Here is a 14,321-nt window from a genome sequence, read left to right on the forward strand (position 1 = left end):
ATTACTATTTCATTTGTCCTCCACTTAAACATGCTACAACAGTACTAGTGTCAGTACATTGGCAGTGAGTCTACCTTGAAATTTCAACTCTAGAGTAGATCCAACACAGGACAGCCCGCACTGTAACAAATACATGTGATCCCATTGTAATTTCATGGACCAGCTGGACTGGGAATCACTTGAAAATAGACGAACAAATTTAACCTGTTTTGTTTGAAGTGAAGCATGTGAAATGTTACACTTAAGAAATCCTAGGATTCTTAGGTGGTATGTAATTAATGTGAGTGTTCCATTTCAGGTCTGACTAGATACATTGAAATTTACACACACATCCTGGTCCAAATCACGTTTGCCTGGTGGCTACGGGCATGGTTTCACATGCGGCTTACAATAGAGATTTGGCTGATCTTGGAGTTTTGGCATTTAGCCTGATTCAAGGCTAGCAGTCAAACACATCCTTGAATTGTGCAACAGATAAAATCAGTTCACTATTGAATATGGCATTAGTCCACTGCACCAGCTGTTAATATATAAATAACTCCATGCATACACTTCAGTGATGTTTGCAGAATATACCCTCCTTGCGGTCTGCCAAAATATTTGCTCCTCACACACTGCACAAAATTCTTCAAGTTTTAATTCAGCTGGCTCTTTCCTGTTACCAGTATCTTCCTGATTGCTTTATTTATACACTGACTTATGACTTGAAAGACCGGCCCAGACTGTTTTCTAAAGTCTAAATAAGAAAAACAGCTCACATAAAGTTCCCTTCCGTATGAATGAACATCACTGATACAGCTCATCCCACAATAATACTTCGTTACTAATGACAACCAACAAAAACCCACAATCGATCCGTTAATTCTTTTTATCTTATGTTTAATCACCCACTGGAGATGCCACTGCTAACTTATAAGGGAAGTTTCAGCAATGGTAAGTTGCAAGCTTCAATTTGAGAAAGCGTTCCGTTCCGTGGTTTAGTCCATCATTCCGTTCCGTTCCGTTCCGTGCGAATTTTTTCTTTGGGCACACTTTGGACTTAGAAAATTTTCACGAAATATTTTTTTCCGGATAATGTTGTGTACGTATCCTAGACCAGTTAGCAGTGCCAACAACGTCGTGCTCTCCGCCAGGCTGGCAGCCGCTAGAAAAGAAGGGCGAAAAAATTGAGCCAGTTTAGAAGAACTCTTAGTTTCTCCTGCCGTTTTTTCAGAAGGACTGTTCTTACCTTGTTTCTCTCACTGGCTGCCTTGCTGGCTGCCTCATCATTATGAACTGATTTGTCAGTGGCGTCTCGCATTATCTGGCAGCACAGACCTATTCACAGGTATTGGTGAAACTGATTATGTGAGTGTGAAGCAGCTTGTGTTTTATTCTTGTGACACCACTATGTGATTCTTGTGACACCACTATGTGTGTGTGTGTGCAGTGTTGGGCAAGTTACTTTGTAAAAGTAACTAGTTACATATTACATATTACTTGCAACTTAACTAATTAGTTACAGTTACATATTACCCATAAAATAAAGTAACTATAATAATATTACATATTATATTACTTTATGTCCACAGCCTTAAGCTGTCACGTGTGAAACTACCACCTTATCACGTGACATGATTGCGTTGTTGGACAATGTGCAAATCTTGGTTATAAGTAAGAAGCTGGTGAATAAGCTTCATTCAGTAGGCTTCATTACTTCGTTGTGGCTAGGCGTTACTCAGTTGATTACTAACGAGATTAGTAACTTCGTTACTTGTAGTAATAACATTATGTAATATTAGATTCGTTACAGTAACTATATTACTTAGGTAACGCGTTACATTTGTAAGTAAAGTAACTTGAGTTATATTACCTGTTTTCATAGCGTATTTCGTTATATTACTTAGTCACCACAAAAGTAATAATATTACGTAACACGTTACATAAGTACCGCGTTACTCCCAACACTGTGTGTGTGTGTGTCTCGTTTTTGTGCTATGTAATGTACCTATCAATGTCACGCCCCACCTACCCCAGGTCGGGAAGCAGGTGGGGATTTGTCACCCAAGCTCGTCCCCAGGGTAGGGCATTTGCAACACGAATATCCGTACTTTTCCATACTGTTGTGATTCCCGGGATAATTAGTAGGGGATTCATAACTCAAAGTTGTCCCCAGGGTTGGGGAATTTGCATTCTCGCATTTGCAAATCCCCAACAGTCCCCACCTCTGCCCGACCTGGGGTAGGTGGGGCTTGACATTGATAGGTGCATAACTGTTTGTACCTCCTGCAAGGAAGAACAGCTTAAGCCGATTGCATTGAGTTTAAACAATAAATCAAATCTGTGCGTGCGTGTACTTGTGTGTGTGTGTGTCAATATAGGTGTTACGAATTCTCTCATGGAAGAATGGCTCTGCCGAATGTGTTGAGTTTAAATTTTAAAAAATTCTGACATTTGTAAACTTATCTGCTTTACCAGTTATAACTGAACAAGGGATGGTCACTACCTATGTATGGTCCTGTAAAACCATCTGTGACTGTGATCAAGATATTTGATCAACCTTGATTTCATCTCAGGAAAAGGGGACAAAGCTTAATTTACTGTTTTGTTAATACAAGCCACTTGATTGCTTCTTTTAAGTCAGTAGAAATTAACATCACAGTGTTGATCTCTTGGTTGATCGCTGTCGTAGATAGTTCTACAGGAGTATTATGTATGTGTGAACAAGCAGTTGTGCTTTTGATGGGTTTAATAAAGAGATGTTTTGGTCCTTGGACGCTATGATATTTGTTGTATTGGAGATAACTTTGATTCAACCAGTTCTACGACTATGCTGCTGTAATCTATGGGCCTCATTATTAGGGTGACATTAACAGAGTTGAATCACTTAATATCACAGAGCTTCAAAACTAGTTAGTGACTTTCATCGTTATGAAAGATTACAACCACCCACCTTAGTATACAGAAAATTTAGAGAGCCACATATCAAAAATTGAATGGTAACATGCACCAATCCTTGCAGCTTACCAGATCCACCATTTCCCATTGACATTCAATTGTACAAGCATGCAGTGCATGAAAATTTGTGAAGAAATAATTATTTTCTAAGAATAATAATTGAACATTGGAATGCACTACCGAAACATGTTGTAATGGTTGACAATTTTAAGTATAAAAATTAAAAAATGTGATTTGAATTGATCAGCCATCTGTCTTAACCTTATTAAGTATTAAAGGAAGACATACAAAAGCATGATAATTATGTGTTTGTTATTTTATTGTTGTAATATCAAGTGACTACAAGTTTAAGACTGAATTGCATCACAATTCACAATATAAAGTAATATTTTTCCCTAATTTGCCACTCTGATGTTCCTTGTACTACAGAAATGTTGCTGTTTTTATGTACATTATAGGTATATTATATTAGATAATGATTCACTACTTTATTATGTGGTGATGATTTTGTGTGATGATCTATGATTGAGTGTAGTGTTCTTAATTTGTAGGTGGATTCACATTGTTATTGTGAATGATTTACTTCTCGTCTAAATGAGGTGTGGAACAATGAGTCCGTACTATGGTGATCTTGTGAGATGACTGATCTATGTTTAATGATGAACAATTTGACTGTGACCATTCAAGGGTAACAGCAACAACAAAAGACATGATTGAAGTTTTGCATTTAGGTGTATATTACAATAGCACCAGTGTGTGTATCGTAAAGCACCTTTACACAACTAATTTTTGTTGATGGCTACATGTTATTGATATCACCCTCTTTAAGAAAATGGTATATTCTTTTTGCCAGAGTGTAGCCAATCGTATTTTGCTGTACATAGAGTGTATGCTCACCTCAATATGCTAGCTGTATCCTCACACCTGAAGGCTGCATTAGTGTTAGTGTAGTAGATTTAGTGCAAGTTATTTGCTATTTTATCCAATGGTAAATTTGCAGAAGTACTTTTATTACTCCATGATTTATAAGGTAGTTGTGCTTGAAAACTTATTGTCCTTTACTGTCTAAATAATGCCTGCATGGCTGACAGCTGTAAAGAAATTACTCGTACAGTGCTTCCTGACCCCTAGGTACCAAGACATGTTCAGATAATCAAAGCCTATTTTTATACAGAGTTACTCTAATGGAATGAACGCCTTAGACGAAATACTCTAATAGAACAGACACATCTACTGTAAGTAAGTGTGTTGATAGTCGAAGGTCAGGTAATCAAGTATTCACTTCTATTAGGTGTGATATATTTAATCCATTGTTGTGACAGCTATAGTGGATACTTTATGTATGTACTAATTGTGTCACCATATCATCTCTTGTACAACTAATGATAGCCTAAAGAATTAAGGGGATAAAAAATGAAGTTGTGAAGTTTACTCCCATATACTACTGGTATCAGTTCTCAGGTGCTATAATATAAGAGCACATGTCATTCATAATTTCCGCAATAAAAATCAATGCATCCTCGTCAATTTTATAGAGTACATCTACTGTCCTTCTTTATGCATGTATGAACTTGAAGTGCTATTGTTATTAACACTTTACAGTGACCAGCAGTGAAGGTCTATTAGTGTGTTAGTGTCAGGTCATTTGGGTTGCATTTCAAGGGACTTAATGTGGAGCTGTACTCATGCACCATTTGAGAATGTTTTTGGTGTCTTAAGTGATATATGGAGCCACACCCACATCCTCTATGGTATTATGCCCACTTATTGGGTTTGTGTTGTTGTACGCAACAAGTTTGCATGGCATCAAGAAAAGTGCTATGCCTGCTTATGGGAGCCTGTAGACTACCATGGAACCACACCCACTTATTGATCATTGAATATGTGTGTTTTGATACCTGTAGCTACTTGTTCATTTTCTTTTGCATACAATTCTTCCTGTTGGTCGACAACCTTGACTTGCACCATGTAACTCTTACTCCTGAATTTAAAAAGCATTGATGGATTATCTAACTGTAGAACCTCTCTTAAAGTACCCTCCACTATAAAGAAAAATTTCTGTGGTTCCTATAGAATACAATTTAAAGGACAAACTCTCAGTAAGATTTCATCAGTTGGTCTCAAACTGTTCGTTACATACGTACGTAGTGGTTCGTTACATAGTGGTTCCAATAGATAAGTTTATATATATGTACATAATTATACCATACATACACTAGGTCATTCAACATATGCTTGACTCATACTGTACGGGAGCAGTTCTAATTAATTACCAATAATATTAGAAATGTTCCTGTACAATAACCTGTATAAGAGATAGCACTGAGAATTTACAAATTTGTCTATATACAATGAAACCTCTTAAAGATTGGTAATTTTGTCCTTTATAAAAAAGATGTACCTTAACTGTATGGTTGAGTCATATACGTAGAACTATGTACTACATTAGCCAGCAAGTAGACTGTCAGTCACTCAATTAAATGGTTAACAGTATTACAGTAATCACATCTGTGGATCACAATTCCTGCACAGTATGTAACATAGTTATTAGAAACTACAGTGAGTTTCTTTTCTGTTTCCCACATATTTACCCATTATTGCAGATTTAACAATTATTTTGTCTGAATAACAAAAAACTTGAATATGCAGCAAAAGTACAACATTTGTATATAGGTACCTAACTAGTCTCACATGCCAGACAGTTTGTGTGGGGGCGAGAAATAAACAGTCTGATCACTGTTGTACACTTTCCATGAATAAACTGACATGCAATTAGATTACATCACGCTATTGTTTTGTGGCAAGGATGAATCGAGCCAGTCACGTCTGAGCAAGCTGAGGTAAATTTTGTGGCAAGGATGAATCGTGCCAGTCACGTCTGAGCAAGCTGAGGCGAATTTTGTGGCAAGGATGAATCGTGCCAGTCACGTCTGAGCAAGCTGAGGTAAATTTTGTGGCAAGGATGAATCATGCCAGTCACGTCTGAGCAAGCTGAGGCAAAAATTGTACTGGTAATGTCATGATGTATTTGAAACATTGCTGAAGGTCTTCCTCGACAATTCCACTACTTCACAAATCCAATGATTATAAGAGCTCTGTACAAGGGGAACAAATATCCTAAGCCTATGGCATTGTTAAACTTCAGTCCTTTATTACAGTAAGAATTTGAATAATTGGTGTTTGTTTTATAGAGCCCGCAAGGCAATCTGATTGGCTCTGCCAACATTCCACAGTGGTCACAGAATGTGTGCAACAGTGACTAGAAGCTTATTTGCCACCCCCACACAAACCGTCTGGCATGGAGACTAGTTGGAACAATGAGTCCTTATTCTCACAGTGATTGCATAAAGATGAGATGACTTCGATCCAATAAGCATTTCTTGGCATTCTGTAGTGTGTTAGGTTACCTCATTAGACGTTGAATTCCCTAGCCAGTTGCCTGCAATATCTGAGTTTCCACCTACAAATAAGAACATCATACCCAATACACACAACATCACACAAAATCATGACCACGTTACCACATAATAAAGTGGTGATGAAAATTAAAATATCTATAATACACCTATCAATGTATTTACAGGGAGAATTGACACAAAACTGTTGCCGCGCTATAGGGCATTAATTTTGATAATCATTCATTAAGCACACAAGTATACTTTTTCTTGTAACTTGTCATATCTCTGTGTGGATAAGTGAGGATTTGACACAATAGGTTTGCCCTTCTATGGGTCATTTGACATTCAGCTGTTTGAAATCCCCATATATGCCCAAGGGCAGGATAGTAGGGTAATACATTGATAGGTGAATTAACGTATATAACAGTACCATCTCTATAGGGCAAGGAACATCTCTAAGTAGCGAAATGTTATTTTCTATTGGGACTTATTGTCACTACAAATATCAGTCACTTAATTGTTACTACAATAGAATAGCAAATAATTTTTCATATATCTTTCTGAGAAAGTAGAATTTGGTAATACTAATAAGATGACAAAAACCACAACTGACGTTCAGCAGCATAATATTATAGTTCCAATACTCAGTAGGACCATCTGCACAGTCGTAGATGGTTTTACAGAACCACACATAGGTAGTGACCATTTATAACTGGTACAACAGATAAAAACAAACAAGTTATCTAATGTCAGATTTTTAAAAAAAAATTTAAACTCAACACATTCGATAGAGCCGTTCTTCCATGAGAGAATTCATAACACCTATAGTGACACACACACACACACACACTTGATTTATTGTTTAACCTCAATGCAATCGGCTTAAGTTGTTCTTCCTTGCAGGAGGTACAAACAGTTTAATACATAGCACAAAAACGAGACACACACACACAGTGGTGTAAAGAATAAAACACAAGCTGCTTCACACTCACATAATCAGTTTCACCAACCTGTGAATAGCTCTGTGCTGCCAGGTAATGCGAGACGCCACTGACAAATCAGTTCATAGTGATGAGGCAGCCAGCAAGGCAGCCAGCAAGGCAGCCAGTGAGAGAAACAAGGTAAGAACAGTCCTTCTGAAAAAACGGCAGGAAGAAAGAGTTCTTCTAAACTGGCTCAATTTTTTCGCCCTTCTTTTCTAGCGGCTGCCAGCCTGGCGGAGAACACGACGTTGTTGGCCCTGCTAACTACTGTAACTAGTCGGCTTCAACATGTCAGTATCCAGGATACGTACACAACATTATCCGGAAAAAAATATTTCGTGAAAATTTTCTTAAGTCCAAAGTGTGCCCAAAAAAAAAATTCGCCCGTTCCGTTCCGTTCCGTTCCGTAGAATAGTCCCCACCTGAAAATTATTGGTAATTTTATTCACGAATCTCGATCGCGCAATTGTTACACACCTTTGGTTTCGTGTCATATCTCCATGATCTTAATTTCGATTGTTTTCAAACCACCAAAAGGCACTCTTACAATGGTTGATCTATCCACAAACCGATTTTCAACTCATTCCAGGAAACGGTTTACCCTGTAGGCGTGACAACATATCGATCTTGTTTTACGCGAATAATCAGTCATAACTCCTGAACTATGCATCGAATTTACACCAAACGTGATACCAGGATTCGCCTTTGGACTGCCTTTATGTGTGCCAAATTTCAAGGTGATCTAATTACATTTTTGTGTTTTACAGCAAATTTTCAAAGTGTGCGAAAAGACGAAGAATAAGAAAAAAAAATGAAGAAATAAGAACGAAATTTTGGCCACTCATATCTCGGAAATGGCTAAGGCGATTTTCTTCAAATTTGGTATGTGGGGTGGCCTACCTGGCGGGCACTTATGCAGCGAAACTGGTTCATCAGTAGCAATAAAACATGAGCTACATCAGTAATACTCAAACCTGAGTTACATCGGTAGCATTCAATATGTCAGTAACACCCAAACATGAGCTGTCAGTAGCACTCAGACATGAGCTACGTCACTAGTAGCCAGACACGAGCTACTGTAGCACCCAGAAATGAACGATGTTAGTAGCAGCCAAATGAGGTAAGTTGGTGCTCAAACATGAGCTACATCTCACAATATGAGCTATGTCTGTAGCACTTAAACATGAGCTATGTCAGTAGCACTCAAACTGAACTACTATACATCGGTAGCACTCAGACATGAGCTACATCGGTAGCACCCATACATGAGCTACATCGGTAGCACTCAAAATTAATGTGGTAAGTTAAAAGCTTTCACACATGAGCTATGTCGGTAGCACTCAAACATGAGTTACAACAGTAGAAATCCAACATAAATATATTAGTAGCACTCAAACATTAACTACATCAGTAGCACTCAAACATGAGCTACACTGCAAGCACTCAAAAGTGAATGACATTGGTAGCAGTCAAAAGGTAAGTTGGTAGCACTCAAACATGAGCTACATTGATATCAGTAGCACTCAAAAGAGGTAAGTTGGTAGCACTCAAACATGAGCTACGACCATCAGTAGCACTCAATATCAGACATGAGCTATGTTGGTAGCACGCAAACACGAGTGGTCAGTAGCACTCAAACATTACCTATATCAGTAGCACTCAGACATTAGCAATGTTGGTAGCACTCAAACATGAGCTATATCAGTAGCACTCAGACATCGATAGCACTCAAAAGAGGTAAGTTGGTAACATGAGCTACGTCAGTAGCACTCACACATGAGCTACGTCAGTAGCATGCAAACATGAGCTATGTCAATGGCACTCAAACATGAGCTACGTCAGTAGCATGCAAACATGAGCTATGAACATCAGTAGCACCCAATTTCATACATGAGCTATGTTTGGTAGCACTCAAACATGAGCTATGTTGGTAGCACTCAAGAGAGGTAAGTTGGTAGCATGAGCTACATTAGTAGCACTCAGACATGAGCTATGTTGGTAGCACTCAAACATGATCTATGTCGGTATAGCACTCAAACACAGGCTATGTCAGTAGCACTCAAACATGAGCTATATCATTAGCATTATTCAGACATGAGCCATGTTGGTAGCACTCAAACATGCTCGACGTCAGTAGCACTCAAACATGAGCTACATCGCTAATACTCAAACATGAACTATGTTGGACATGAGCTATATTGGTAGTACCCAGACAGGGGCTAAGTCAATAGCACCCAGACATGAGCTATGTACGTCTGTAGCACTCAAATGAGGTAAGTTGGTAGCACTCAAACATGAGCTACATCAGTAGCAGCCATACATGAGCTATGTCAGTAGCACTCAGATGAGGTAAGTTAGCAGCACTCAAACATGAGTGATGTCAGTAGCACTCACACATGAGCTACGTCAGTAGCACTCGAACATGAACTATGTTGTTAGCACTCAAACGTGAGCTACATCAGTAAACGAGGGCTACATCCGTAGCACTCAAACATGGGCTACATTGGTAGCTTTCAAACATGAACGATGCACAAACATAATCATGAGCTACGTTGGTAGCACTTGTAACATGAGTTATGTAGGTAGCACACAAACATGTGCTACATCAGTAGTACTGGTAATATGAGTTACATCAGTAGCACACAAACATGAGCTACATCAGTAGCACTTGTAATACAAGTAGCACCAGACTGCATCAACCACAAAAAATGTGACATGCAAGTTGGTGGCTCATAGTCATGCATCAGCAATGTCGATCGGCAGCACCTGCTGCACTAAATAGGACAACTATACATTGCAGTCACACATCAACTATACGTGTGTCTGACTGCAGTAAATACGTGACAGCTACTCTGGTAACTCAGTACAGTCACGCTTCAGCAATATAGGTAACACCTGACTGCAGTAAACGTGACACTGCTGGTAGTGCTCTTCAGTCACATTTGCTAAGACATTAGTACCTGGGTGCATCAATTCTAGTAAAATTAATGTGATAGCTATGTTGGTATCACAGTACAGTCACACATCAGCTACCTGACTATCAATCACAGTGAACGTGACCTCTTGTCATCACACATTTACACAACAGCTTTATTGCATGCATCAGCTGTAGTTGAGGTGATTTCTACATCAACAACACTGTACAGTCATTATATTGTTAGCTTCTGACTACATCAGTGGTAAAAAAAAAAATGGGGCAGCTATAGTACTGCTATACATTATTACCATGTACTGTAACTACAGCCACACATCAGCTATATTGTTAGCACAGGAATATGTCACAGCGGAAGTGGCAGAAACATCAGCAGTGCAGCCACACATCAGCTATATCATCACCTGACTGCATCATGATCAGCTACAGTGGACAGGACAGCTACACCAGTGGTACTGTACAGTATATACTGTTAGCATCAGACTATATCAATTGCAATGGAGGTAGCAGACACATCACCAGTGCAGCCACACATCATCACCTGACTGCATCAACTTCAGTGGACATGACAGCTACACCAGTAGCACTGTACAGTCACATATCAAGTATACTGTTACATCTGACTGCATCAATTGCAGTAGATGTGACACCTGGCTATGTCATGATCCTACACTCACACATTAGATATATCACTAACACTTGATGGAATCATGTGCAGCAGAAGTGTCGGGAATTTCAACAGCACAGTTACATACTGAAAACACCTGATGCATTAGTTGCAGGTGTAACAGCCATGCCAGGATAGGACTATTTGATACTACTGACCATCTCATGATTGCAGCTACACATCAGTTGTATTATTAGTACCTGCACCATTGACCAATCTTACGGATAGTAACAGCACAGGACAATCATGCGTTTTAGCACCTGACTGCATCACTATCACTCACAGTGGGTGAGACAGCTATGTCAGTAGTGCAGTACAGTTGCACATTACAGGACCATAGCAAGCGCATGAGGTTGGGCTTTGGTCTCTGCAAAAATTTAACATACCTAGCATGTCTAGCCATGTGCTCTAAAGCCTCCTCTTCACCCACACTTATCATAAAGGCCTAGTTCCTGCATCAGCTATATCAGTAGCACCTGACAGCATCATTTGCAGTATATTTGATGACTATACAGTGGTAGCACAGTTCATTACAGATGTGTATCAGCTATACATGATAACATCGATGGCAGTAGACATAACAGCTACTCAGTTGATTATACAGTGGCATACAGTTATTGCACTTAACTGAATGATGGGACAGCTATATTTGTAGCATTGTACAGTTACACATCAGCTAATCACTACCACTAAATGGCAGGACTTGCAGCACAGTTTAAGCACACTTCAGCTACACTGAAAACATATGACTGCACCTGCTAGGCAACCAGCACAGTGGAGTCAGACATCAACTTGATAATTAGCACCTGACTACATTATTTGCTGTAGCTAGATGTGGTGGCGATGTTCAGTAGCACATGTACAGTACACACATATCAACTAAATCGATGGCTGATAATAAAGAAGACAGCTACTACTACAGCTCACTTGCACTATGAATAGAGATGTGAGATTGCTCTAAGCAGTATCAGATTAATGACACATAGACAGATCAGACTGGGCTGTGCCTCAACTCTCTGGATACAGGGAACACATCAATTATATGATTGTGTCAAGAGTGCACAAGTAGGTGAGCCAATATTACTCACTATGACTGCACTGTGAGCTGGAGACATTGTGCAGTTGCACATCAGCTAGGTCATCACATGACTACAATGCTACAATCCAACAGGCCATGCAGCCACTAAAATGCACTTACATACACATGTATATTATAGATTAACAAGCTATACGCTACCGATACTGCCAACTTTGCAACATGCTGGTGACACACCTATAGCAATCTTAGCATAAGTCAAAACTATGACCATAAAACTTCAATCAAACAAAGGCTATGGTACTACTGTAGTGTCACGCAGCTAAGCATTAATGAAGCTGGGGTAGTCTGACAGCTGACTGCTCGCCAGACCAGGGCATGGCATTGATACAACATCACTCACTTAACATTTTGAAATATGTTCCTTTCTATGCCGGCCGGTATCAACAACCATTAGCTAATTGCAGCTCCTAACTGCGCTACTGGCACGGTTTACATGGAGGTGGTCAGGTAGCTATGAATAGGCAGACACACGTGCTAACACATAACAGCACCTATCAAAGGTGACAAGACCTCATCTGGGCGACAGGAAAACCAAGCTCAAACAAGATGATCATTTTGGTAAGGTTTAAATTACTCCAACAAGCCACTTAGAACCCCTGCTACCCCATTATGGGCTTTCTTTGGGCTATGGAACTCTCACCCAGATAGGCTCTGTGGAGAAGCAGACTGTACACAACAGTGACTTCATACTTAATTGTATTAATTAACATTAATTACCACTTTGTATGCACACACTTATTAGTTTTTATAGCTTATAGTGTTATCAGCCAGTTGGTTTTACCTATCCCTGTCTGTATTACTACTTTTTGTATGTTATTATTAGGTTGTTTTGACACATCTCTGTCTCTGTATTGTTCTAGTTTTGTAGCTAATTAACTTTCTTTGTGAACCTGTATGGTTGACCTTTAGTTGACCTTTAGTTGACCTTAGCACCACATCTACACTGTATGTGTGTTTGAAATTTCAGTCTGTGCTAAGCCTTGAGAGAGCAAGTTTGAGGAATTGTAGCAAGAACCACTCCAACATGGGACAGGCTCGAGTTAGCTGCAGGGGCCAAAAATCCTACATTGAGCCGTACAGATTACGACAAAGGCTCGAAAACGCAATAGCAGCTATGCACCTGTCACTGACTTGCGCTGAGAGGGGATCACGTGCACCGGATCACAAGATGAAACAACCTGATCACCTGCCAAAAATATAATGTTGATACCACCAACATATACTAAAAACTACTGTCCAATATCACTAACTTCAGTAATCTGCAAAACCATGGAGCACATCATTGTCAGCCAATTAATGAAACATCTAGAGTCAACCAACATCTTAACAGAAAATCAATTCGGCTTCAGAGAACATCACTCCTGTGAATCACAACTGCTTGTGACTGTCAATGATATAGCCAAAGCAATAAACAATAAACTACAGGTAGATTTGGCAGTATTAGACTTCTCCAAGGCCTTTGACAAGGTTGCACATGCTCGACTTCTAAACAAACTGGAGTATTATGGAGTGAGAGGAAGTTTGCTGGAATGGTTTGAATCCTTTCTACATAACAGAACACAACAAGTAGTAATAGAAGGCCATTATTTCATATCTTGTGACATAACATCTGGTGTCCCCCAAGGCTCAGTCCTTGGGCCTGCCCTTTTCCTAATATATATCAACGACATAACTACAAACATACATAGTGAGTTGCGACTGTTTGCAGATGACATTTTAATTTATAGACCTATACACTCACCAAGTGATCAGAAGATTCTGCAGGATGACTTTACTACTCTTATAAAATGGGCAAATGAATGGCAGATGGACTTTAATGTATCTAAATGCAACATTTTAGAAACCAAATCCTAAATCCAAAATCACGTAAAAATAATGGAGAAAGTGAGTTCAACAAAGTAGACAATGATCGATCACGAATAGCTAGAACAATATGTAGATCAATAATGGGTCATTCCATGTCAAATCAACAAGAAATTTAGGGTCACCTCTCAGATTTTGACGAAACTTGGTGTGTTTGTAGTACCTGTGGTGCTTATCACTCATGCAAATTTTTAGCTCCATACATTCCATAGTTTCTGATTTATGATCACAAATATTTTGAATATTTCATGAAAATTTGGTCCATCTCTACTTATAAAATTGACTGCAACTTTGCACTGTGTAAATATTTTTAAACACAATTTTCACTGATGGAAGACTGTTGTTTGACCTTTCCAGTGATCCCTAAAATATGGGATATCTACTTAATTATGGTTCAAAAGTACTTCATTGAAAACTTTAATCCTTTGTATTTAGAAAAATG

The 14,321-nt window shown here is 39.0% G+C and overlaps 1 long non-coding RNA gene across 1 annotated transcript; it reads right to left on the bottom strand.

Moving 5' to 3' along the window:
* Window positions 1-5,541: 5,541 nt before the first annotated feature.
* Window positions 5,542-7,663, bottom strand: LOC136238610 (uncharacterized). Its single transcript, XR_010693087.1, has 2 exons — window positions 7,346-7,663; window positions 5,542-6,397 (listed from the first exon to the last, which is right to left on the bottom strand). It is a non-coding gene; the product is annotated as an uncharacterized lncRNA (long non-coding RNA).
* Window positions 7,664-14,321: the final 6,658 nt, after the last annotated feature.

This window comes from Dysidea avara, chromosome 11 (genome assembly GCF_963678975.1).
Source record: "Dysidea avara chromosome 11, odDysAvar1.4, whole genome shotgun sequence".
In the NCBI taxonomy this organism is placed as follows: domain Eukaryota; kingdom Metazoa; phylum Porifera; class Demospongiae; order Dictyoceratida; family Dysideidae; genus Dysidea; species Dysidea avara.